This window comes from Ptychodera flava, chromosome 22, assembly GCF_041260155.1.
Source record: "Ptychodera flava strain L36383 chromosome 22, AS_Pfla_20210202, whole genome shotgun sequence".
Lineage (NCBI taxonomy): Eukaryota > Metazoa > Hemichordata > Enteropneusta > Ptychoderidae > Ptychodera > Ptychodera flava.
The window spans coordinates 18,905,458-18,931,722 of record NC_091949.1 but is presented as its reverse complement, the minus strand read 5'-3'; the positions used below and the strand labels follow the sequence as shown (position 1 = coordinate 18,931,722).

The 26,265-nt window shown below is 38.6% G+C and overlaps 1 protein-coding gene across 1 annotated transcript in view; it reads right to left on the bottom strand.

Moving 5' to 3' along the window:
• LOC139122883 (uncharacterized) overlaps window positions 1-26,265 on the bottom strand; it is a 103,099-nt gene that overhangs the window by 51,152 nt on the left and 25,682 nt on the right. The gene's annotated exons all lie outside the window — the stretch shown is intronic.

The following is a 26,265-nucleotide window of genomic DNA, read 5'->3' as shown; positions in this document are numbered from 1 at the left end:
TGGCTTAGAAACCTATACAAGGTTTTAAAGGTCGTTTGGAACGGAGAGGTTCCTATTCCGTCGCTGACATTGTTCTTGTTGATAAAAATGATTAAAACATTTCTTCAACAAGAACAACAACAAGGACAACAACAAAAACATCACCAACACCACCGCCACCACCATCATCATCATCATCATCATCATCATCATCATCATCATCATCATCATCATAGTTAATATGTATCATATTCATCGTCAGATAAATATTCGTTATCCATGTTAAATCAATCAATCAATCAATCAATCAATCAATCAATCAATCAATCAATCAATCAAGATTTAATTGATTGATTGATCGGGGCATAAATTAAATAAAAATAAATGAACGAAATGAAAAAATATAAAATAAGTAATTATTAGGATATACAACAAATAAATAAGTAAAGAATAAATAAACAAATCATAGATAAATTTGTTATTATCAATATACAACCATCTTCAACACAGGAGATATGTTGACACTTTTGTCCTCTTGTATGTATCCATCAACCTTAACAAAAGCGATGAATTAATAAAACTTGTTTCTTTTTAAAGCCAATAACATGTGTTTTGTACTTACAGTAATGAGCAATCGCATTGCAAATGTCAAGGTAGAAAGATTTGTCCACTGTCCCTTCCCTTTAGTAAAGTGAGGTGGCACGCTGACAGCATGTTTGATTTATGAAGTAGTCGGGGCGTGGTCGAGTTCCTCTTACCGGCCAAATTATGCTATGCTTTGGTAAATAACTTGCTTAATTCGCACATTTTCCATACCATGTTACAATGATTCTCCCCTCCTGAATGTCTAACACAGCAAGACCTTCATCAGCGTTTCGACTTCAGCGATTTTTAACATGACGGCGGTTATATTTGCGTGCATTTTCTATGTCTCAAAGAAAGGAAGGCTAAACGAACCCTTATAGCCTAGGGTTATTTTTACTAGAAAATGGAGAATTTTAAAAAATCCGAGAAAATCGCAGCAGGAAGTAAAAGCTTTAACAGAAGGTAATTTTGACCGAGACACACTGAAAAATAGCTGTGCCTAGATTACTGACGAAAATCGAGTCCTATTTACCGCAGCGCATCATGGTTAGTCAACTTTCAGCAGTTACCACTAATTCTCGTCGTCCTTGCAATTTTTCTGACTCACAACATCGGCGGTTTGGCAGAGTTCGCACTTCAAAGTGTTGCCATTTTTTGGTCCAAGAAACGTGCGACTCAGAGCGTTGTATAGGCTTTACACGTGTGTTATTTCGTGATAATGGCGCTTTCGATCGTACACGCTAAAGCACACTCCTCACACCAACATCTGTGTCGCCAGCGTCATTTTTACAAGGGCAGTCTGCAGTGACTGTCGTATGGTTAAGATTCAAATATCTGATACGTAGAAAGTTGACCTATATCACATCATAAATTATTGAAAAGTCCGACCTTCTCCTGAAGGTATGCCATAAGCACTCGTCTCGGCTATTTCATTTCAAACATCTTGAAGGGCTGTGTGAAGTAAATATTACACAAATATTTGGCTTTGTGAGTTTAGGTCGTGCCATGAATAGTGAAACCCGCACACTGTCAAAGCTATGGCCTTAAGGGTTAGCTAGGCCCAGGTTATTTTAGATCTAGAAAAAAATCATGCTGGATTGTTGTGACATTGATGATTATGGGTCTCAAATTTTGCTGGGGTCGCTTGCAACATGAGTAAATTTGAATCGTGCAAAGGTCGATATTGAAGGTCACGTTACCTACACAGCGGCCGGTACATTCGATTATTTGATTTCATGAAAGTCATTATCTTCGATTTACGTCAGTAACCACACATTCTATAGATAAACGTCAATATTCACTTGATTTGCATCTTTCACTGTACACTGGGTACGTTCGATTACCAGTACTGGGGTAAACCTTCAATTCCGCGGTCTTAGCATTCACAATTTTATATATTTAAATCTCGCGGTGGCGACTTTCGTTTTCAGGAGCAAGTCAAACAATTTTCTGCTCAGATAAACGTGATGGAAAAGAATTTCGATTAATAATATGTATGTGTAGATTTATGTACCCCGTTCGTAATTTTTGGGTCCAGATGAAACTTTTGATTGATGCTTTTTCATTATTCTTTATTCAACGAAACAAATACATTTTCTCATTTTTTCTCCGTCGAGTATTAGCTTTGCAAACATAATTATTTTTGCACAGTATACAACGCTCTTGTTGAAAAATGAAATTTGGTCAGAACTCAAATTCGATAATATTGAACAAACTCACGTACAGGCTGTGTTTACAAGTTGAATACTAGTAATTTCGACATGACTATTGAAGTGGAACAAACACCTCACCTGACGAATAGTACGAGATGATGAAAAATGCATTAAAAGTTGCGTCTAATGGAATTGTATGATCTTGAAACTTAACTCTCTGTTAATAAAACACCCCCTCACTTGTTTTGATCAACAGCCGATACGATATCATCTCTAAGTTTTCGTGTTGAAATGCAACCAATTATTTTTGATCAACGCCATGAAATTACAAACGAGATATGAGAAAGAGGCTTTCGTAAAATGTTTTTGACAGTTAAAGAAACAAAGTTCAGGATAGAATACGCCTCGGTTGAGGTATCTGGACTGTCAATTTTTTACAACAATTTTCCAGTCATCACTTCGTGGGTTCATGGAAAACAGAAATTCTCTACGGGCCATAGATGTCGAGAACTTTAAGAGTTGAATGACTTGTTTTTCCAATAGCAAAGTTTACGCAGTGCCTTTCGATTTTTATTCAATGATTCGGACAAGAATGGTTAAAAGTTTCTTGAAGAAAGGAGAGTCTATAGGCAAATTTTATCTTCTAGCTTCGGAGCTCGTGCTTCTCTTACCTAAAAGCCATTCGTGTTTCTGGACCATATGTGTCTTACTTTTGTGCCTTACTTTTGTGCTTGTTAAACTGACCCTGTTCTGCTGTAATATATTACCCTGTTTCTTTTACTCAGAACGTTGATATTAAAGAAATAAGGCAAGTTTAACCTACATTCCCCCACACGTTTCACTGTTCTCTCGGGAAATGACTACGTTCCCAGAAAGATTGATTTAAGTGATACAATTTTTAACAAATTTGTCCCACCCCCGCCTGTCATTTATTCTCGCGTCGACTACGGATGATAAACAGACCCCCACTCTCTACAGCCGTCACAAAATACTAATTGAAAAAAAAAACTCACGATCGTTTGTATTATGAAGCTGTAAAGACACTTAAGTTAGAGCCGTACCAATAAATCATAATAATGCGTTTGATGAATTTGTTTGTTTTCTATATCAAAAGTATGGGAAATCGTGCTTTCAACGAAAGCTATCTTTATGAGTACCGCCTCAGGTGTTCCTCCGTTAGAGAAGCTTGTGTGGGAATTACTGACCAAAGAAGCAACTCAGAACCGAATACATTCCCAACGCTATATCAGCTAATAACACTTATCACCCATTTTGCTTTTCGGTGGGGATTTCAATGGGATATTGCTATCACCCGCTTAAATCAACTCGCCAGTTAAATTTCCCAAGGGTTCGCTGGACGTGCCGTGCGCACGACACCCTTGCGAGAGCACTGCATACGAGAGTTCAAAAGGTCGCAAAGGTTACCGAAATTTACCGATGGAAGAATAAATATTACTGATCTCCAAGAGACCTAGCGTATTTGCTTTCGTCGAGTCTCGTGGTTTTCTGAGGTCAGCGAGGTGCCCGCCAAGCACTGAATAACGGCATGTTTATTCAGAAGCCCCAAAGTTTCAATAATTGAATGTGGTAGCCAGAAGGTACCGCACTGAAAATGAGGACCAGAAAAACGGCTGCGTATACGTGAACTCTGAAATACAAGGCATACTAATTTATTTTATGGCGCTCACCGACGTCTACTTGCCGCTGTTTGCACAGTGACGTCGAATGATGCGATGAGGACGTTCAAAATGCGAGGGGTATCCGGAAGCTCCGCCGAAATGTCGATAATTGTTTCTGGGCGCTTGATTTGAATTCATTATTTATTACTTGTCCCTTGTTAAGCGTCTGGCCTGCGTTCGTTAAAAATAATCCACGCTATGTCTCAGTGTGAATCTAGGCTTAATGACAACTTCATCTTATCCCTAATAAAATGGTTTCTGCTAGATTATCCCCAGTACTTTTTTCTTACTCTGATACAATCTGCAATTGAGATAACTAGCTGACGTCAATGTTATGGCTTTGGACCGAAGGGTCGGTTGGGGCTATGCACTGTAGCCTTGCATAGGCTCGTTGCAGGCAAGAATTTGTATATATATATATATATATATATATATATATATATATATATATATATATATATATATATATATATATATATATATATATTATATATATATATAAAAACACAAATTACTTCCTGTACAAAACAATGACATATTTTACTTAAGTTAAATGCATCTCTCAATCTTCAAAGATGCATGAAACTTAAGTAACAGATTATATATATATATATATATATATATATATATATATATATATATATATATATATATATATATATATTATATATATATATATATATTCCGATCCGGATATTTGTACAAGCCAATCAACAACCGTGTTCCGCAGCTTTTACAGTAGAATGTTTTATTCAGCAAAGTTAATTGGTTCTCGTTTTCCGTTTCCCTTGTTAAAGCCCTCTGTTCACGTGGAAACACGGTAAGGATTACTGTTTCCGGACGGACTGACTTCTTCCATACTCGCGGGAATAAATGACTACAGGAAGGGGTCTGTCTTTATCAAATGATATGAATTAAAAAGTTGGTACTTTTGGCGCCAAACCGGCTGACAGTATCGAAAGTCTGCTCGAGCGTTTTATCAACGCTGACAAATGTCAATCAAATTTCTTAAAAGGGATCTTTGAGCAGCCGGGTAACGGATATTATCCAATCTGCATTCTAAATCGGTGTTATTTCGATTGGCTTAGACTTAGTCTTGGCTGTGCAATTAGAAAGCTTTTTCGTTTATAGCTGTTCGAGCGGAACTATCAAATCATCGACTTTTCAAATGCTGGTGACCAAATCTGACTAATATACAAACGCAACTGAATAAACATTGCGTATTCCAGTGTCTAGACCTTTTAAAGTGATAAAATTTCGGAAGTATGTATCTTGTGCAATTCATTCACAGTACTTGTAAGCATCTAAAACTGCAGAAAATAATTGAGGCTGTTCAGAAACCTTCACAATTTATGCAACTTTACACTTAATTGAATCAGGCGTTTTTTGTTTGTCGACAAAAATGACTTGACAGTATTTCAATTATTTGAGACCCATTTTTTAAGAATCTTTGTCACCATTTGACGAAAAATGTTGCGATGAAGAAATACAGTTGGACCACACTGTAATTTCTTGTTTTATATTAAAAACTGAAACCTGTATATTTTGCAGTTTGTCGGACTACAGTCTGAAATTCAGCCACAATTACCACCCATGTTATGACGTATAGCTACATAAATGTGATAGTGCTCTTGTCTCCGCCAGGTCTTCATATCCGCCTGACATTCTGTCTGTCTATCCGTTCACCTGTCCCTGTCCCTCTGTATCTCCTGTATCTCCCTCTGTCCCCTGTACGTTATCTCACTCTTTTAATATTGTCCAAGGCAAATGTCAACATGTTCGTACACCCTGTCAATATTTTCCAGGACGCAGACGAGCGAGCCTGCCTAGTACGGAGTGTTTATGCTGAGCAAATTGCACGATGTCAACATTCTACCTCTGATGAAAGGGCCTGATAATGATAGATTGCTAAACTCAAGAGCATCCCCGCTGCTGTGTCTTCAAGTGTTTAATTGTGTCACTTAGATTCTTAAGTCGCCTCGCCGTTAAAGAGCAGGCACATCTCCGCGCAAAGATCATACTCATACACGCTAATGCCATCTGAGTCCAGTTGCCGCTCGATGTTGTCAACTGCACATTAAGCTATCTGTATTGTTTGTATCCCATGATGACGTCAAGGTTGGGGAAAGTCTCCCAGACATCTTGAATGGATCTCTCCTTATTGTGACAGTCAGTGACTCAAACCCTGGACTCTATAGCAACAAAGAGTGAGCGATAGATGACGCATCGATCTCATCTGACGATACGCAATATGTACACGGCTAGGTCAAATTCATGGCAAACAAATTATTCCACACTACTTGATGGCTCTCTCTCTCTCTCTCTCTCTCTCTCTCTCTCTCTCTCTCTCTCTCTCTCTCTCTCTCTCTGCGTACATATACACAGACATAAGTACGCACGCACGTACGTACAAAGACAGACAGACAGACAGACAGACACACAGACAGACAGACAGACAGACACACATACACACACATACATACATACATACATACATACATACATACATACATACATACATACATACATACATACATACATACATACATACATAGAAAGACGACAACACTGAAGATGGCGTTTGCTAAAGCGGAGGCGCATACGGTTGCGAAACAATGTAATTTTGAGTATCACCATGACATTATGCGACTTAAACTGTAAATGAAATTTTTTCTTGTTGAACAGTCACCATAGAAACCAGATCCAAGATGCAAATATTTCCATATAACGTACTATTTTCATGAAACAAACATCATGATCGTGCCATTTTACTTGTCTTCCATTGGACATTTTGGTGTGTTACGAGAACAATGAAAAGAGGATGGTGGGACATGCACGCCTGTGATCTCATCTTGACAATATCTGGATGATCGATTAAGCTTCGAATCTTGCATGTATCTCTTCCAAAGGTGATGCATTGCAGCGCGGATGAGGACAGTGCTGGAATCGACCTACTTTTTTGTGGTAGTCCTACGGCTCACGGAGGTTGTCTCTAAAAATCAACAGTGACGGTTTGGCCCACTCAAACACGATGCTTAAATGCAATGACTTTGGACCTTGGATGACTTTGAAACAACATCCATTGACATTGACCTTTTCATTGAATGTCATCTTAATAGTAAGCCAGGGTTTCTAGTCAGTGACATTTTGTCTATCTTTATCATTTTAAAAGTCGTGTAAGTCAAAGTAATGCACTGAATCAGCCACTGGTAATGTTTTTGATGTAACCTCTTCTCTGTATTTTGCTACAAGGTACACACAAATGCCATCTAGAATAGAAGTTGCTATGAAGAAAGGTAAACCAGAGACATAATGTTGTAAATAAAATCTCATCAACAGTTATTGATAATTGAGATCTGTCTGTTCCACCTTTATGACAAGCACGGTATTATTGTTGTCGATAAAACCTCCTTGAATACAAAAGACCTGTAGTCGCTTAGCGTTTTTCCCGCAAACTTTCTCTCCAACCCGGAATGAAAAAAGGACTCCATCCAGAATGCAAATGATGTTGCCTTTCATGCAGAATTCGACAGTGTCAACTTCTGCTATGAAGAACAGAAGTTCCGATGAAAGTACAAGTTCACCTTGTCAGCTGCGCATACTCTTTAAAACGAAATATTAAACATTCTGTTTCTAATAGGGGAACGACAAATAATAGACGCGCCGTCGATAGCCATTCCACTTACTATACATGTCCACTGGGAAATGTGCTTAGTAAACAGCAGCTATCCTGTTCGGTTTACTCAAAACACAAGTGGAGGACATTTGAGACAAAATTATCATAAACACGAACTCGTCAAGTCTCCGTCTTAAAACTTCCTCTTGATAGTTGCTAGAGTGACAGCTATCAGATTTTGATCCGAGCAAAGCTGTCAAGCGACGGAATTTGAAATATTTTGGGAAAATTATTCACTTATTTGTCTATGATGGCGTCATTTCGTCGTGAAAGGGCTGTCATCAACGTCCTCAAGACGAGTTCTTGTTGAAGAAACTGTCTTTAATAATCCTCTCGGCATATGGAAAGACACGGAATTTTACGGTGGTTCCATTTTGATGAATGTGGTCTTTCTGTGGATTTCGTCCGATATCAAAATAATATAACGTCACCGACGTAAAACTTCCACTTAAACGTTTTTAACCACCGAACTTCGGAAGTTGCTCTTGCAATCATAAGCCTTCCCCCAGAGAAAAAATGCATTCTAGGTCAGACTTCATCTGGACACGTGTCCTGTGAGAGTCGACAAAATGGCGGAGTGGAAATGTTTACCCTTTAACGGAATCAATAGACACTTGAACGAGCAAAATGGTCTACTTTAACATTTTCAAAGACGTGCTTATGCCTTATCACTGGTAAGATGGAGACATTTCGCGGCTGGCCAGCAAAGCACGCCGAATCTACTGTTGTTATTGTGATTTGATTTGCTTTGATAAAATGTGATATTATATATGATAATTTAATCTTATCTAATCTAATGTAATTTGATATCATTTGATTTGATGTGATTTGATTTGATTTGATTAGCACGATGATAAAATAGTAATAATATATACATAACTTTACAGCAAACATTGTTGTGCATGAGCAGCATAGTAAAGTCCATGGCATATTTCCACTGTGATCTAATAATAACAAAAACATCTTTTGGAGCCATAACATCCACTATAGGATTGATGTATTGTATAACACTGAAATATCAATGATTCCACCGATAATTTTATCGAGTTTGTCTTGAGGAGGTCGTCAGTGGAATGATGCATGGCGGTAGCAGCAGACACACCTGCCTCTCAGTGCAGTTGGTACGGCATTCAACCTTGGCCAGCCAGGGATTAAAATTCGCGTATACCCCCGTTTATCACGACCCTCGGAAAGGATTGTGATTCTTGTTTTCATGTCTTTTTGGATTTTTGAAGAAAACAAGAATTTTGCTAAGAATGCCGTTAATCCGGTTCAAATTAGTCGACGAAGGTTATAGTTATGTGAGTCAAACTGACGGTGGGATGTTTGAATTTCGGTCATTAAGAATCGATAGGATCCGACGAAACTAAATCTAAAACCTTCCCCGTGAATAGAAATATTTCCGAGGGTAATTTGTCAGAAGATCTCTTTGATCAAGCAGTACAAAGTGGTTCTATGTCAGTGGAACGTTGATATTCATATGCTGTGGGAGTCACAGCGTCTACATTTATTGTAGTTCCAAGTCTTGCTATATCTTACCTCTCAAGTTTCAGATTGCATGGCGATTGTCCCAGACAGTTCCCAGGAATACCAATACTGATTTGTGTACAAAAAGGGATATTTCCTTTTAACAATTGCATCTTATCCGTCTTCGTCGTGAAGCATGTGTGAAGCATCTCTCTCTCTCTCTCTCTCTCTCTCTCTCTCTCTCTCTCTCTCTCTCTCTCTCTCTCTCTCTCTCTCTCTCTCTCTCTCATCCTCTCTCTCTCAAAGATATTCCTCCAACTCCTATCTGAAGTCTAATATAATATTCCCACATAGTTTCACTTTATCCATGGAAACATAATCCACATATAGACATTGTAAATGTAAGCGCCGGAAATGTCCAATAAATATCGGATGAGATGATACCGAACAATATTCAAACTCACAAAATTGTGACTGACTTTACTTTTTTAATATAATTCATATGCGAATGGTGCATGATCTCATGGAGTTTTCTGCATGTCCTCTCGAATGTTAGTAAGGCAGATAAATTCATAACTGACGAGGTCTGTAAAGCGGATATAGATACGAGGGCCACAGGTGTTTCTCGCAGCAATCAGATCTTGAAGACTGACATGTTTCGATTTATTATCAAAACGACAATTTTTCACTCCAAATTCCAGTGAATACCCGTGTCTCTTTTACCTACTTTTCGTATAGAGGGGTCAAAGGGAAGTCATTTGCACAGTCGAAATTGACATAATTTGCATGATATTTTGTGCTGAAGTGAATTTCGGCGATCCTTGATCAGTTATACGTGCGTGACCAGCGGTAGGTTATTACACCCAGTGAGCAACGATGCACGCCCAGCATGCACACTGTTGAAATCAAAGTTTGTAATTGACAAAAGGTATTCCGTATTCACAGAACGTCACCATACTTGAGAAAAAGCCAAAAAAGAGAACAGAATAAGGGAATTATAAAATGAATTGAAACCAAATCCCGTGCTTCCTGCTTGAACGACAAATAATTTGAGTCATCGGTGACAGAACGTCTACCCAATCTCTTTTTACCGTCTGCTTACTATTGCTGGAATTCAAAAAGAGACATTAAAACATAAAGCTTGATAGCAACAAGAATCTTATGGCTACTGTCATGATGCTTTGAGTGTTCCCTGACAATTCTTCAAATTCCAACAGAATTTGTGAAATACCGCCCAAAGGCTGACAAACACGTAACTAAGGTAGAATGCGCCTCGGGGACAGATATTCGGACTCCCAAACTTTTACAATTCTTTTCTGATCTACCACTTGTTGGGGCTCATTTTGAAGCTCTTGGTGTAAGAAAAAATTTAATCATTTTAGTTTTTCGAGAATCGAGAATTGTATTTTTCCCTATAGAGTTAAAGCAGGGATGGCGGCCATTTTGAATTTCAAATATCGGGAAATGTCAGGTAATTTGTTTCTCTGAGTACCAAAATTTGCGCTGTGACTCCTGATTTTTCATTATTGATTTGGTAACAGTGTGACTGAAAGTGTTATCGAGGAAAGATTTAGCAAATGTTGAAGTCTTTCACTTTCGAGGCACATACTGCCTAAACGTATGACTCTGAGCTCATTTCGATGCATGGAGTAACCTGTTGTCGACCATGTCTATTTCGTGAACCATCCCATGACGTCAGCAGAAATAATTGTTTACAAATTCTATTCTAAAAAAGTCAAAGGTACGCAGAAGTGCACATATGCTGTTTTTTTTAACTTTAAAGCATTCTTTTCTGCATCTTGTTCCGTTGCTTAGTTACGGCGTGCTTCAATTTTTCTACTTCTCCTTGGCTGTCTCTGCTATTCGTTCCTCCAGGTCAACTCAGCCTATCGAATTTAACGCGGGGGTTCATGGTTGTCACCGTGACAATGCATGTGTACTGGAGATAAGTCGAGAAGGCATGGGAGCGACGCAATGTTTGCTTCTTTTCTTACATCAGCAATAGGCGTCGTGGATCTTGGTACGCCTGTTTGCGATAAGCTAGATCTTTGCTTATCCTTCTCGATATTTCTTTCTAGCTTTGGTGAGCTCACTAGGACAACTGTCCTTTTTCACAAGGCATGAGGACCTTATATCGCCAGGGATTATATCAACCACATTTGCAAAGAAAGCAAAGAGAGGTAAGAAACAAAAGATGCCTTTCGCTGAACGATGTCACACGTGACGTAACCTCAGCACTTTATGCATATCCCCCTTCCTGTATACTATACCTGAGTTTGTCTAGTTCTACGGCACTCCGGGCAGCCAGATAACATCTAGAGAATTTTCACCGCCAATAACAAAACCCATTTGGACAGAAAAAAATATCGAATGTAATAGATGCACTAATTTGAACTTTGGCTCATAGCACAGGGTTTTTTTCTAGCGTTACTATGCGATTTTTATCCGAGGGGAAATTAGGTCAGTGTAAACCGAGTTGACAAGAGACAACCCTTCTGTAAATAGGTGTATCGCTTTTAACGTGACGTCATCAGGCTGTATGGGCGGTTATGCAAATGTAGGGAATGAGCGGGAGTTGCAGTCTGCACAAGCGGAGAGAAATTCCCTTTCTAATCATTATGGTTGATCTAGCCTGCCGGAGTTACGATCTATTCAAAACGACCCTTAATCGAAATGGTTTGTAAAGAGCAATAACAACGATAAGACCTTAAAACATTCAGGATGTTTTTGTAGCAAGTCGCATTGATAAAATTTCCCTTTAAAATCAGTCTGATTAAACGACATACAAAGTTTGAGCAGTAGCTCAGGGAGTCCAAAAAACTAAAAAAAAACGTGCTCGGCTTTATAACATTCATATTTTCAGCTTTATTCATTTCTCAAGAGAGCAAAAACTAAATATTGTGTACAATGAAAAAAACAAAACTATATTGAATCATACATGTTCAGCCTTTCATTTAATCCCTAAATATCATCTTTATAAAAATCGGGGTCAAAGTGCAACTTTACCAATATTTAAAATTCAAAATGGCCGCCATTTCTGTGTTCATTCAATGGAGAAAAATAAAATTTTCAATTTTAACTATAATAGGATGGTTGAAATTCTAGTTAATACTCTAAGAGATTTAAAATGAGCCCGACAAGTGGTAGACGAAAACAGTATTGTAAAGGTTTGAGAGTCCGAATGAAGGTACCTAGGATGATGAGAACACACGTAGGGCAAACAAAACTCATGCGTTTGACTTTAAAGGGATACAATCGTATGAACTGCGCTCAAAGGTCGCATGGGACCCATACGACCGATGTAAACACTGCATCCAAGGTACGATGGTGATTCATCAAAGCTAAAACATGTCTGTCATAATCTACATCGTATAATTTAAATGTTGCAGCTATGATAATGAGGTACATCTAGATATCGTGCACAAAATACATTATTTGTAAACAAGAAACTCGCACAGCCGCAGTTCCGACGAATGTTTCCTTTAAAACTCAATAGCTCAACGAAAGTTTAAAAGAGCGCAAGTTGACCACAACTTCCTCTAAACACGATAAAGTAAGTTGTTCGAAGTTTAGAGTGCTGGCTCTATATGCTTTTAAACAACAAACATAATGAACAGAATATGTACGGTGATTCAGTGTCATGCAAATGCGTGGTTTCAGTAAGGAAGTATTTGCTCACGATGATTACTGTAACCGAAATAGACCGGAACCCCCTCTTTGCAAACGTAATGAATTTCGTTTATTAAGCAAGTGGTTTTAATTACTCACGTCCCCTTGGTCACGGGGTCACAGCCATTCTTTTTTATGGTAAGCAGATAATGCGAATGTTTCCACCTGTATCGGCGACTGTTTTATCTCTGGTAATAGTCTGCAAGTTTGGCGATTTCAACAATTCGATATAATTTGCCACAGTAACCTGTTCTTAATCTTTTGATTGAGCAATTTGTTTAGTTTACTTGAAGTCCTGAAAGCCACATTAAGTCCACTTACGCCTGAATTTCAATTTCAAGATTCAAAACGACAGAACATGGCATTTTATAGCAACGAATGCTTCAAAACCATAATGTCTTTGAAACAGCTTATTTTTCTAAACTAAATCTCATTGATTGTCTATGTTTTCAGTAGGAATAAATTGCCCTTTTTTGCATCGGTAGTCTAGACAGACAGTTTGGACAAATAGAAAGGTATTACTTTGTCTGTTGGGTACGAAAGTGTGCGAGTACTGTTACTCACGCGTAGTTCAGTACATGCGGACCTGATGAAATAGTCGCTTTTTTGTGATTATTTAAAGGATTGGGTTTCGCTCCGTTGAACGGCACGAAAACTGCGCTGTCTTTGCCTCATACACTGCGGTCGTCCCGCCAAAAACATTACCGGAGTGTCTTCCCCGGGTTGTAGGGCTTTTAACGTAATTTCTCCTCACCATGAATTCCAAGATTGTCTCCGAGTTACCGTTTGCCACTTTGACGGCAGATTATGCTAATGCAACGCCTGAAGGGAAAATATCTTGCACCAGACAACACTTCCACAATCGAGATTTTTCAAATCCACATATCGTCTCTTTGCTACTGTTTCGCCGACTGTAATTTTAAGATTTCATGATTCTTCACAGCCAAAATTCAGAATTTCACTTCTCATCCATTTTGATTGAAACGGCAAGGGAGGAAAGTCGTCATCCCAAGGTGTACGCCTATGTTCATTCGAAAAATTATGCAAATAAAAAGACACTGTCCTGCCAAATACTCTTTTCTCGAACTTGAACCTTTTAAGGCTACATTTGGTCAAAATATCTGGCAAGCTTCAATTGCGGACAGTAAAAGTCCGCGAAGAGGTAATTTAAATTCTTAAACTTTTGATATTGTGTTTATAAATTTCGCTTCACAAAACGAGTGCACGTTCTTCATTTTCTCACTGACCTAAGCTATGTTGAAATGGAAAACACTAGCTTTGCAAAACCAACAACATTGTTTGCAATATGGAACGTTATATTTGACGAAAGTATCGTAGTTCGTACTAGAATTCATTTGTCAACTACCGAATTGAAACTTACACATATACAAGCTGTTGGAAAGTTGGTTTTTGCCGTGACTTTTGCAGCAGAACTTCACAAGCGACTATATTTAACGGGCAGAACGAAAATTATGGAAAGCGCGTCATAAGTTACAGTCAAAGTTTTTTACTGTGAAAATATGAACAACGAGGCGTAGACACCCCGAGTACATATCGTTCTGCTCTCATTCCCCAGGCATGAGCAACAAAATTTACCGGTCATCTTGTTATGATGTTTTATTGAAATTTTATTAATTATGTCCATCGATTGCGACAATACCCGAAGCACTTGTTCTTTACCATGTGTTGTTGACATTTCATTTATTTATACGGCGTCTACAGGTGCACTCGCACGTAGGAATGAAATTGGGGTGAAGAAAAAGCCGTTTGTTTTAAATATATATGACTTGTCGGAGACAAGCGTTGTTCGCTGGAATAAAGACGCCATAAAATGGGCAGAACGGTAAAAAGCAGCGACAATAAATAATTTAAGGTTCAAAGGAAGATAAAAGCAAGCTAAAGAAAGTACATGTTGGAATCAAGGGAAAATGGACCACGCATTACTGATAAGTTTGTGATATATCTGGGGTCTTTCAAGTTAATTTTAGCATTTTTATTAGTTATGGAGAATGAGATACACAGACATAGAACGGGTACATAACCCAGAGGTAGGAATTTTCACTCACATTCAGCACTTTGCAAAACTGGCGCCGTCACATTTTAAGGTACTAGCCGGCTTTGTCTCAAGTAAAACAGCGCACAGAGCCCAGACACACAGCGCTGCCAGGCACGCCGTCTTTCTGTCATCATTTAATGTGAAAGTTTAATTCATCAAAAATTATGATATGGTTTAATGTATTAGTCAACGTACTACATTCAAATTACCATGATTCTATTAGAAAATCAATTTTAGGGGTGAGTAATTCAAATTAGGTTACTTTTGCTCTTAATTATATATATATATATATATATATATATATATATATATATATATATATATATATATATATATATATATATATATATAAATACATACAGTTTTTTGCCCAGGAATTGTAAAGGTGGGACACAGTGTCCGTGATTGTTAAAAATGGGGCACTGAGTTACAATAGGGGGTCAATGTGTGAGCGAAGATCGCAAAGCAAAGTAAAGTCACCAAGGCAGAAAGGTATTGTAAACATGTAGGGCTGTTGTTTTCCATCGAAAATTTGATATCATGAATACATACATTCATTTTAAAATTAAGATTGCTGGACGTCTCCTATAATGGTTTGTGACAAAGTCATTTTAACTGGTTGTATTTATAGTTTTGAATTGTGAAAAAAAAACATCATCATCATCATGATAAAATCAATTTCATGCGCATTTTTCTTGTATGGGGATTCTTACCAGTTACGGCATTACATGTGTTTATATTTTTGCGGGATATTGTTGCTAATTTTGCGTCAAAAGGCGCAAGAACGCACTCATGGCAAAACACTAATATATATATATATATATATATATATATATGATATATGATATATATATATATATATATATATATCCAACTCTATTTGATTTTCCGTTGATTTTTATTCAAAGTTAACTTTATTATTTTCCATTTTTACCTATCGTTCGTGTTATGTGTGCTTTGAACCTACCATGAACCACGGTAGATGGGTTATCCTATGTACATGTTGTCTTTTTTAATACATGTTGTCACCGAAAATACGCTAGCATGCTGTCCAGCCTCGTTTTGAAACAACACCCGAACTTTATCCAGTAAAATTCCGTCATGTGAACACGGTACAGATTTAATCCACTTGGCGAGAGTTAAGAGTCTGAGATCACGGTCAACACTATTGCAAATCCATTTAATCTTAAGGGATTCACTTGCTTCGCAAAACCATTGGAGCACCGCCCCCCTCCACTCCCGAAAAAAAATCTATTGCTTTCAAAGGGATGTTTGGGCCCAGCGTTCTATAGGAGTGCCCTACATTGTTGTAAGTTCCCGGACTGCCGGTCGTTTGGTTACAGAGTAGCGGCACTTCACTCTTGTCCAATGCTCTCAACGTCCTATCCTGGCAGCCTGTCAGATTGTCCTGCTGTTGGTCATGATTGACCAATCGGAGTGAGCGTTAGAAAGAAAACACGGTTTACGAGGGAGTGACCGTCGTTTCAAGGACGCGGGGAGTTTTATTTCGTAGTCTTGATTCCCATGTTAAGGCTCCAGCTAGTGTGCGACGGATGGAATGAATACGACCAGCGGCGGATTTGCATCGACATTGAGTAAATCGACCCCGTACGGCAAGATTTGATGCCTTTCATCGCCTAAATTTAACAAACTAAATCATTAATCGTGCCCAGCGGTTGTGTCAATGTAAATAAGTTTGTAATCCAACCTTGTGTGCTGTAAATTAAAGCAGAAGAGATTTTTCTTTGAAAAATCGCCCCTCTATTCTACATTTCACTTCCAATTTTGGCGACACAATTTCCCAATCATACAAAGCTGCTGGATTAATTTCGAGAATTCATTTCAGAAGAACTCGTTAGTTTTGACTATAATGGTACCGGTTGAACGAGTTAAAGTCAAAATTTTCCAAAGAAAGACATACAGACATCGCTTTCCGTATAGATGTCCCCGAAGGCTGACACTGCGAATGGATTCGCCACGGTTTTAATCATCACTGCTCAGCCGACAAGGGTCTGACCCACGGGTCGATATGTCGCCAGCATGCAATGAATTGTGGGAATCACGGCTTGATTCCGGCCAATTATTGATTTTAGCTGATGGAAAGGTGATGTATACACCCTCGTTCATTTATAGGAGGTCTAAAAAGTGCTAAGCTAGCCACATAAGCGCTTGAATACAAACGAGATTCGTTTGAACCCACCAAGTGCTATTGGGAAACGTTCACATTTCCTCATAGGGGTGAAGCAGAAAACTGTTGACTTTGATTCCACAAAAAATACACACATACATTTCGTGCACGATATCTAGATGCACCTAGCTGCAACATTTAAATTATACGATGTAGATTATGACAGACACGTTTTAACTTTCATCAATCACCATCGTATCTTGGATACAGCGTTTACATTGGTCGTATGGGTCCCATACGACCTTTGAGCGCAGTTCCGACGACCGTATCCCTTTAAACAACCAACTTGAACTGGAAAGCTTTTCTTTTTATCATGGCTTTTAACACACTGTACTTACGAGCTATGTAGTGGCCTAGCGTAAAAAGAATTTCGAAAGTAAGTTCAGGACATCTTGTGGGAGAATAAGAAAAAAACCATGCCACCATTGATCAAAAGTTTAGGTAGTCTTACGATTATACAGCCCTTCCGCGAATGTTAATGCGTGGACACTCCGGAAATAGTATGTTCACGAACGCCACACAGGCGCTGACAACTGGTATCCATCCGCGCGAGGTCATGCGAGATAACTCGATATGTGCATGGTTGATTTAATTGTGAGGTTGCGACGAGTAAAATTTAGAAGATTCACAAAATGTTGATGAGGTGTGACAAATTAAGACAGTAGTGATTATGATGAATTTGTCGCTATTGCAATATGGAGACACCTGAGAAAGAGTGTGGAAACCATTTCTACTTAATTTGATAATTCCTCTGACAAATTACGTTACTTGTGAAAGATTGTCGCTCAGCCAATTATAGTTGATGAATTGGCAATTATTCATATAGGTAGTGTGGTGTTGAGTCACATTTTGCAAGAGATGGAACAGATTTGTAAAAAACAGATAAAATATTAAGAACTGGTCCAAATTCTCACTGGTTTTGACCACGAATTGCTAATCAAGGCGCGCTGCTCCACGAGTCTTTCAAAGTATAGATTGGGAAAATTCAACTTTTGACTACATTCTATGAAAAATATGAATCAGATGACCAAACCGCGGAAAATCTTGAAGACAGGCTCCCTGTGCAAACTTCGGGCCACATTTCGTCATTACAACAACCGAATGTGCATATTTCAACATTTTTATACCTTTGAGTGACAAAGTGGCGTCCATTGCTTGTAAACTCACATAACTTTTTGTCAGGACTTTCACCGCTTGCATGCAAGATAACCATGAATTGTAAAATCACGCCTCTGTACTAATTACGTTTCGATTGGCCCAAGAAAAGAGGGCATGATGATACCAAAGTGACAATTTAGACTCACAAAGAATTAAAGGTTTCCCCCGTTCTCAAAACATTGACTGTATTTGCGTGGGCAAGCTTAAGATTACCTATGATTGCATCAATATGCCATTGGTATGCTTAGATGGCCACCGCTTGTTACAGGAGCCATCGTGACTACATTCCTGCCCCCTGGATTCATCATCCGAACACGAATTGTAATCACCTTTAATTTGTAACCTGAAACGGAAGACCGCCACATTGTTAATTAAAACTACACAAAACGATGGTCCATGATGTACAAAAGTTGGCGAGCTCAATCGCTAGAATTAAAAATTGCCTAAACTGTCACGGACTTCGCGTTAGGCGTGATTCTCGGCTTAAAACGGCAGAGCCACTAAGGTTGTTTCATTTAACCAATGTTACTTATAAAAGGGCACAGAGGCGCAGTGGCTAAGCTAACAGTGCGGCTAGACAGTCGAATCCCACTTATATATCGTTTGAATTGGAATCGATGGCCCTCGCGGGGGAGAATCTTGTACCGTTGTAGTGACTTGGTCAAGTGTCGTCATGGACACAAAATGTTGAAGAGGGATGCAGACGAAAGCACATGGTGACAGATAGAGTATTTCTCTCGATGGAGATCTATTACTTTTTATATTACATTTACAATGTACTATACTACCGTCCAAAAGAGCTATTGAAACCCTTAACGCTTCGGTCGTGGGGAGAAGGGAGTGTTCCACAGTGCCTCTTGTCGACGAAATGTGTACTAAAGCCTTTGAATTCGCAGGGTGGCTATGAAATCGTAATACCGGAAATAAAAAAAAAACATCACTGCTGGTTTGATATATGAATGCTGTCAAACATGACTTATTCTGTTGATTTTTTCAAAAGCATGTGCCTTAATTCAAATTTTGGTTATCAGACGCGATAAAATTTTGTTGGGCCAGGATGTGAAGTGGTGTGACGTCATTTCGCCTGGTATAATATCACAAACTCATAAACTGCGATGTGAATTGGGCATGGATGTTCAATGGAAATGATGATATGTGGACGAGGCGATGATGCGTTACACTGGTATCACTCTGTTATGTGTCGTTTTTTTTCTGTTCGGTATGACGAGCGAAGTATGCCAGTGAAATTAGACGTGTTTTTGTCAATCATCAAGTCAGTGAAATGGAAAGAAAACCACGCTCGCTATCTATTATTTGTGAAACGTTGCCATGGTGGACTAGTATGACTGTGGTTCGGCCATAATGCGTGATCTCGTGCCAAACTGTTACGCGAATATCTAAACCGTGGTATATGAATAACAGGAATCACGTGATGCATATGACATAAACTCACAAAGCGTTCACTTGAAGTTTTCGTTTGCCGTTTTGTTATGTAATTTTTGTAATTTTTATGGTAAAAAAACTAAAAACGGATGTCGGGCATTTCGCAACGAATTTGCAGTCTCCCTCACATTTAAGGACGAGAAGCTGTAATTTTTGATGATTTTTTTCTTACTTTTTTGTGTTTATTGTCAACTACTTCTGTTTCTTGTTCTACTGCCCAAAGCATGTTGAGATACACAGTATTCAGCTTGTCAACTTACCCTGTGCATCGTGTAGACTGCATTGTTGTCGTCTACAAGTAATTCTAATCCGGACTAGAATTCAAATGTAAACAACAACAGTGCATTGTACACGTATAGACACTGTGTTGACAAGGTAAATAGTTTGTTCTTTAACTTGCTTTGGCGAGTAGGAAGAGAAATTTCAATTGACATACAAAACAGAAAATGTGGAAAAACAAATTATCCAAAGTTATAGTTACTGGCCCTTTAATAGTTATACAAGTACACGCAGAGCAAAATAAAACTTACCCAGAATGATTTGAAATGACATCTTTGAAAGGGTTTAATGGGGATCGTGAACTTGTTGTGGTGACTTACAGCATAATGAGATAACGGGAACTATCATACAAACGACCAGTGACGTCATGATTTGATGGTTTGAGTGAGATTTTGCTTGCTGTGTGTTTCAACAGCGGAGATCAACATCACAGCTCAACTCGACAACAAAACACAGTCTGGTTTCACCAACATTTACTAATGGGATCGAGTGTACAAGAAACTCCTCGAAAAGAGATGAAATAATTTTCATGACTCACTCATGCTTTCTCAGTTGGCACAAGAACTAACGTTATTCCCGTTGGTAAATTCGTTTCAGGAATGAAAATACTCCGGCCAGCGAAACACTAGGCTGACAATATTACTTTATTAGTACCCGGATGCGTACGTGAGTGAAGTGTGCTGCACAATGCACTGTAAATCACGTTCATCCAGTTTAAAGTCAGAAGGGGGACAAAACAAGGCCGCCAGGAAGAGTCGATTTTCTTTTGTTCACTTTTGCCGAAAAAAGGAACGTCATGCCGTCCACACGCATGCCGCAATTCCATCATCTCTGTCTGAAAGTACTTCAGCCTGGCACTCTGATGATTAATAAAACGGTGCAAGCAATCTAGGGTAAGATAAACAGGTACAACATAGCTGGAACAGAACGGAAGAGGACCTCGAAAAGTGAAAGAGTGGGGCCGAAAAAATAATCGTATCTGATCTCAATTGGAGGCCAACTACACCTATGACGCATTTTTGTTTTGGAGGTTTGGGAGATATTGCACAAAAGGAGTCATGCAGTCAGAAAATGTCGTCTGCGTCTAGTCTCTCCTGCTGTTTGACATTTCGGTAGAAAGTTTAAATTAGAAGCAGTCTGCCACCATGATTCGAAAAGTACGGCAGGCACATGGAAATATTAAAGGTCAATCTATCTGTAAAAAGTGAGTCGATATTATACAATTTTTCCTCATGCGAATTGACGGGTCATAGGTCACAATGGTCGCTTGTCCTTTCAGTGCACACTTCTATCTAAATATGGTATTTCGTCATCGTTTTCGGTATTTCGTCATCGGAGTAGAAATTCACATACTGTATGCAAATTAGCAGTTACACAAGTATTTACATGTATTATTTATTAAAATATTATCATACATTTGCACTGTCTCCATGGCCGAACACGGAAATGCTCAATAAAAAGTAATAATATCTGTTATTTGGGTTTCATAAATCCTGCAATCTTCAGGCAGAAGTGAAAGAATTTTTAGCTCAACACTCTAATTTATATGTTTGCGACGTAACATTCTATTTGTAGATGATGTCAAAATTCGATAAATAATATTTGTTTTAGGGGCGTCATTTTGAAACCAACTCAGAGCGTTTGTTTAACAGCGTAGATTTGCTGACAAATCTACGCTGTTAAACCTAATACTCGGAAAGCATGATTACTGCATTTTGTAAGTATATATTGTATAGACATTATTCTCGCTCTGTAACCTAAGATCAACTTATATATCATGATTGACAGTACAGTAACATAAAATTTTTTCGTATGTCCATCTTGAAAACAAATATAATTTCTTCGAGTTGACATGATCTGTGACCAGTACTAGTTTTGTTTGTAGTTCCATATAATGTCCTGCACGCCGAGATTTAGTTTCAAAATTTCGACTGTGCGATTTCCTTTCACATGAGCTCACCTAATAGCATCCAATACAGTCCTTTCCACGGAAAGTATTCCGGGGAAAAGTGACGTCATTGGGGAGGGTAGGGGAGGGTGTGGGCGTCAAGTAATTAAGACATGGCACAATTGGCAGAAGCGCTTTCTATAACTACAGGAGGTTTAAGGTCAGGCCATAATAACACCCTTAATGACTTGTGTAGAAAACAGGAAGTTAGTCAGGCCAAAGACCCCAAAGCGATGGGATATTATTTTCGCATTGACACTTTTTTGCAAGTACGGCCTCTCTTTCAATTTCACCGTTAACAGTGTAACTAGTCAGTCAGAAGTAGTCGATGTTCAACTGTATTGCTGTGATAGCATCTCCGGTCTTTGATGCACATTAAAATAGCTGACGCTCTTTCATGATAACACTTTGGTGTTATTGACCATTTTAGACTCTGATGTAAGAAACAATCGAGTGATATTGAACACGGAATTGTGCCCCCAAAATACTTGTACAAATGGCGTCTACCTGAAGTTATAGGTTACTTCTGTTAAAGTACTGGACACAATGAGGGGGCCGTCAATCATAAAACCTGCCGCACAAGAAACATTCCTTAGCTTAGGGGAAGGGGTTTGACGGCAGTTCGTTTTGCGTGTGTCGAAATCGCAATAAGGATTCTGCTGTATAGGACAGAAAGAATTAATAATTAAGACAATGAAACTATGACGGAAGAGAAAGAATGACAATGCAGGCACAAGGAATGTAGTTGATATTCTCCATCCATGATAAACAACACAGTTCCTGCAACAAATTTTGCATTTAGGAGTTTTGTTTTCAGGGTTGGGTGACACCCAAACTAAAGAAATTATGTTTCCAGTGCGTCAGCGTTTATGATCGACGACCTCTTAGTATTGGTAAAACATGAGTTTAGGGTACTTTCGAATACTGAGGGACTCGTTATGTTTTTGGAATCATTGTCGAGATGGGAAGGCATCAATAGCAATCAGACACAGGGTTACTCGAGATACTAGTACTTTAACTGTATAGACTAAGATAAGTCAGAAAGCTTTGAATTATAAGTACAAGCTACCTGAGAGCGTCGTTGGTCATAATTATTTATTCAGTCACGCATGCGTCATGTCTCATAACTACTTTTCCGCTCAACTATCTTTAAGAGATATTTTTGCATTTACAAAATTTATATTTGGGTAACTTCTAAGAAACATAATTACACTGCTACTAGAAAAAACGTATGAATGAAGTGTTATACGAAATAAATCTGTGTGAACAAATTAAATCGTTTCTTTTTTTAATATTTCTCCCATTTCTTTGTACGTGTCAATTTTATTTTTCTATTTGCGATAAAAATTCGATCTTGTGTACATTCTATACAAAGTCAGTAAAGTCATAGAAAGTATAAGCGAGAGCTTCTGTACTGTTTATGATAAAGTTGATAAAATTCAATTCGCTATAGTGTTACATCACGCCATGTAAATGCAGCTTCTAGCAACCGGTATCAAGAAATTAAGAAGTCTTGGAAGTTGAGAGCCGCCAAGTAAGATGATCACAGGTGTCAGTGGAATTCTCAGACCAATATGTCTCTCAAGCTTTTTAGTAAATGTGTCAAAATCTGGTTCACATTCATCTGTACAATAAGACACAAGACGACTCAAGATTAAGTGATTTTATGAAAAAATACACTAGTCATCAAAATGTTGAGTGTTAATTTCGACTGAAAGTTACGTAATTTTGCATGAAGAGTTAACTTAAAAGCTGGTAAGTAGATGTATTCCGGCTACCGAAAAAGACTAAGGTATTGATAGAAAAGTTTCGACCTGTAGGAGAAATAAAATACTGCTTCATAATACCCAGGACTGTGCATCTTGTAGTACATTGGTACACTGGGTAAGATGATAATAGCTGTTTGTATAATGGTCTTTGAGTATTAGCATTGGCTCATCTTTATCAATTGTAAATTTTGAAATATCAAGGTTGCCTTTCCATTCAGCGAGCAGCGCTGAGATCATAGCATAACACCTGAGGTAGTGCTGATGTTGTGCTGCCCACAAATTACACCATTCGAAGTTCGTTTGACCTTGTACAATATCGAATAGGTCTAGAATTCCTGCCTCTAGTGACTCATGTTCAATGTCAAAACTGATTTTGAGACTGTCACGGTATCCCAGAATAGATATGTAGGAAGAAAACAGAACATTATTCAGTCATTTTATGCCGTGGATATTGCATTTTGCAAGTTGCGACAGAAGTATAATACACCTAAAATTTAAAATGTAATTACAAACTGTTGGTACGCACAAGAGGATCGCTTTTATATACAGAAATATCGGCATTATCTGCCACAGACATCAACCGATACCTTTTTGCACATCCTGGCATTGTGATGGCACGACGGTAACTTGACCGAACCAGTATACCTATTGTCGTGATCACAGGTGAACTTTATAGAAACAAGATTTATGACAAAAAAAAACGCCACTATCAAGATAGCCTCTTATCTAAATACGCGTACTCTTTCCTGCGATCACGACTGTACCCGAAATGTTGCTTGAAAGTAAAGTGGAATTGAGCGTGACCCGAGAAAATCAACTGTTTTTAAGATGAATATTGCTAAGGAAATAGCAGCGCTGCGACCGATAGCGCAATCACATAACTTCGAGGGCGTGCACTCAGGAAGTACGAACTGATCGTCTCTGATAGGGTCAAAGAGGACAGAATTTCACAGTTAGACGTGTTTGCGATCGTGTTCGCCATCAGTTTGACCTTACCCATCGGCGGGGATTGTTTGTTTTCCAGGTGAAAACCGAACAAATGCTTCCTGCTTCGACAACAAAGTGACGTATCTCCGCTCTCGCGTTAGCACTCAGTTCATTTTGTTACGAGAGTCGATGAAAATGGCCTGGCGGAAATTCAAATATGAGTCAGCAAAGTTGAAGAAAACATACACACTATCCTACTTTGTTCGCATGACTAATGTTTTACGGAAAACCACAGTAAGAGAAAACATAGCCCACGGGTTGTTCCTATCAATCATGGCATAATATTGTGCCTCTGTGTTTGTGCAAAGTTTTTCTTTTCAACCCATTATACAAGAATTATTGTCGGCACGAAGCAAATTTACGGCATGGAATATGTATTAGAGGGATAAAACGGGGGCATTTTATTGGAGTTCGGAATCATAATCTCGACTATTGACCTCCATCACACTACGTCTCTCTCCCTCCCGTGCTTGCTTCTGCCTCTGCTTGTGTGTCTGTGTAGCTCCGTGTCGGTCTCTGTCCGTCAGTGCTTCTACCTGAATACTTTTCCTGTCTGCTATCCACTCTCAGGGGTAATTAATCTGTCTGCCTGTCTACCTGTCGTTGTCTGGCTTGCTCTGTCCCCCCCCCCCTCTCTCTCTCTCTCTCTCTCTCTCTCTCTCTCTCTCTCTCTCTCTCTCTCTCCGTGAAATTTTCTGCTATGTTTTAAATTTCAAAGATATTTATTTCTAAGGAAAGCGAACCATCTTAGGGAACCTTCGGTAATTACAGGGGATGGGCCAGGGGGATTTGGGAGGATCACTCTTTAGAAAACTGTCGAAGGGGGTCACTTTTTATAAACCTATCTTGGAGAGGGTCACTTTTAACAGAAGCTGATTTTGCGGCCAAACCTTCGAATTTCCATGTGATATTTCCTGAATAAACAATTTCCAACGAAATACACCAATTATTTTAAATACATACACATTATCCACCAGTTTCACAAGCAAAGACGAAGCAGTGATATCCTACATTAAACACCTTGAACAGTTCAAACTGATGAAAGACAAAAGACAAAAACATATGGAATAGATGGCAAGGTGTATAAATGCACAGATATCGTTAGTTTAAATGCACAGATATTGTTAGGTTTATATTGGAAAAAAATGTCATAGTTCTCTGATAGACTATAGTGAATCAACATTTCGGTGAAATTCCAAGATCAAATTTCTTACACAACCATGGACTTATAACCACTCCAGTATAATCAAGAACATTAATATCAATAATCGAGCGTACATAAATACAAAGATTTATCTACTTTTGTATTATAAAAAATTATTCATAGTTTCCTCATAGGTAGACTACCATGTATAGTGCATCATTCTAGACATTTCTGCAAAGTTGTAAGTTCCAAAGGTCTGTGTAATCAAAGGCATCCGCGACATGTATCTTCAAGAAGACTAATCATCCAGCCTTGCGTTCTGCAGTTTTTCATTTGATTCATGTTCAAGGACAGAGCGTGCAGACCTTACTTTTATAATTAGCGGACATTGACTGATCAAGGTTTATATCTGAATAAGCTTACACTTTGAACAGTCTGCCTTTGTGGGGGTGTCTTCACGCGCACGTGGCCATAACGTGATTTGAAGTGAAGTCACAAAAGCATCGGGTTTCAATGTAAAACCGGGCATATTAACTCTCTGTCAATGTTGTTTGCTTGAAAGCGCGCCAGATGTTCCGCTGCAAGA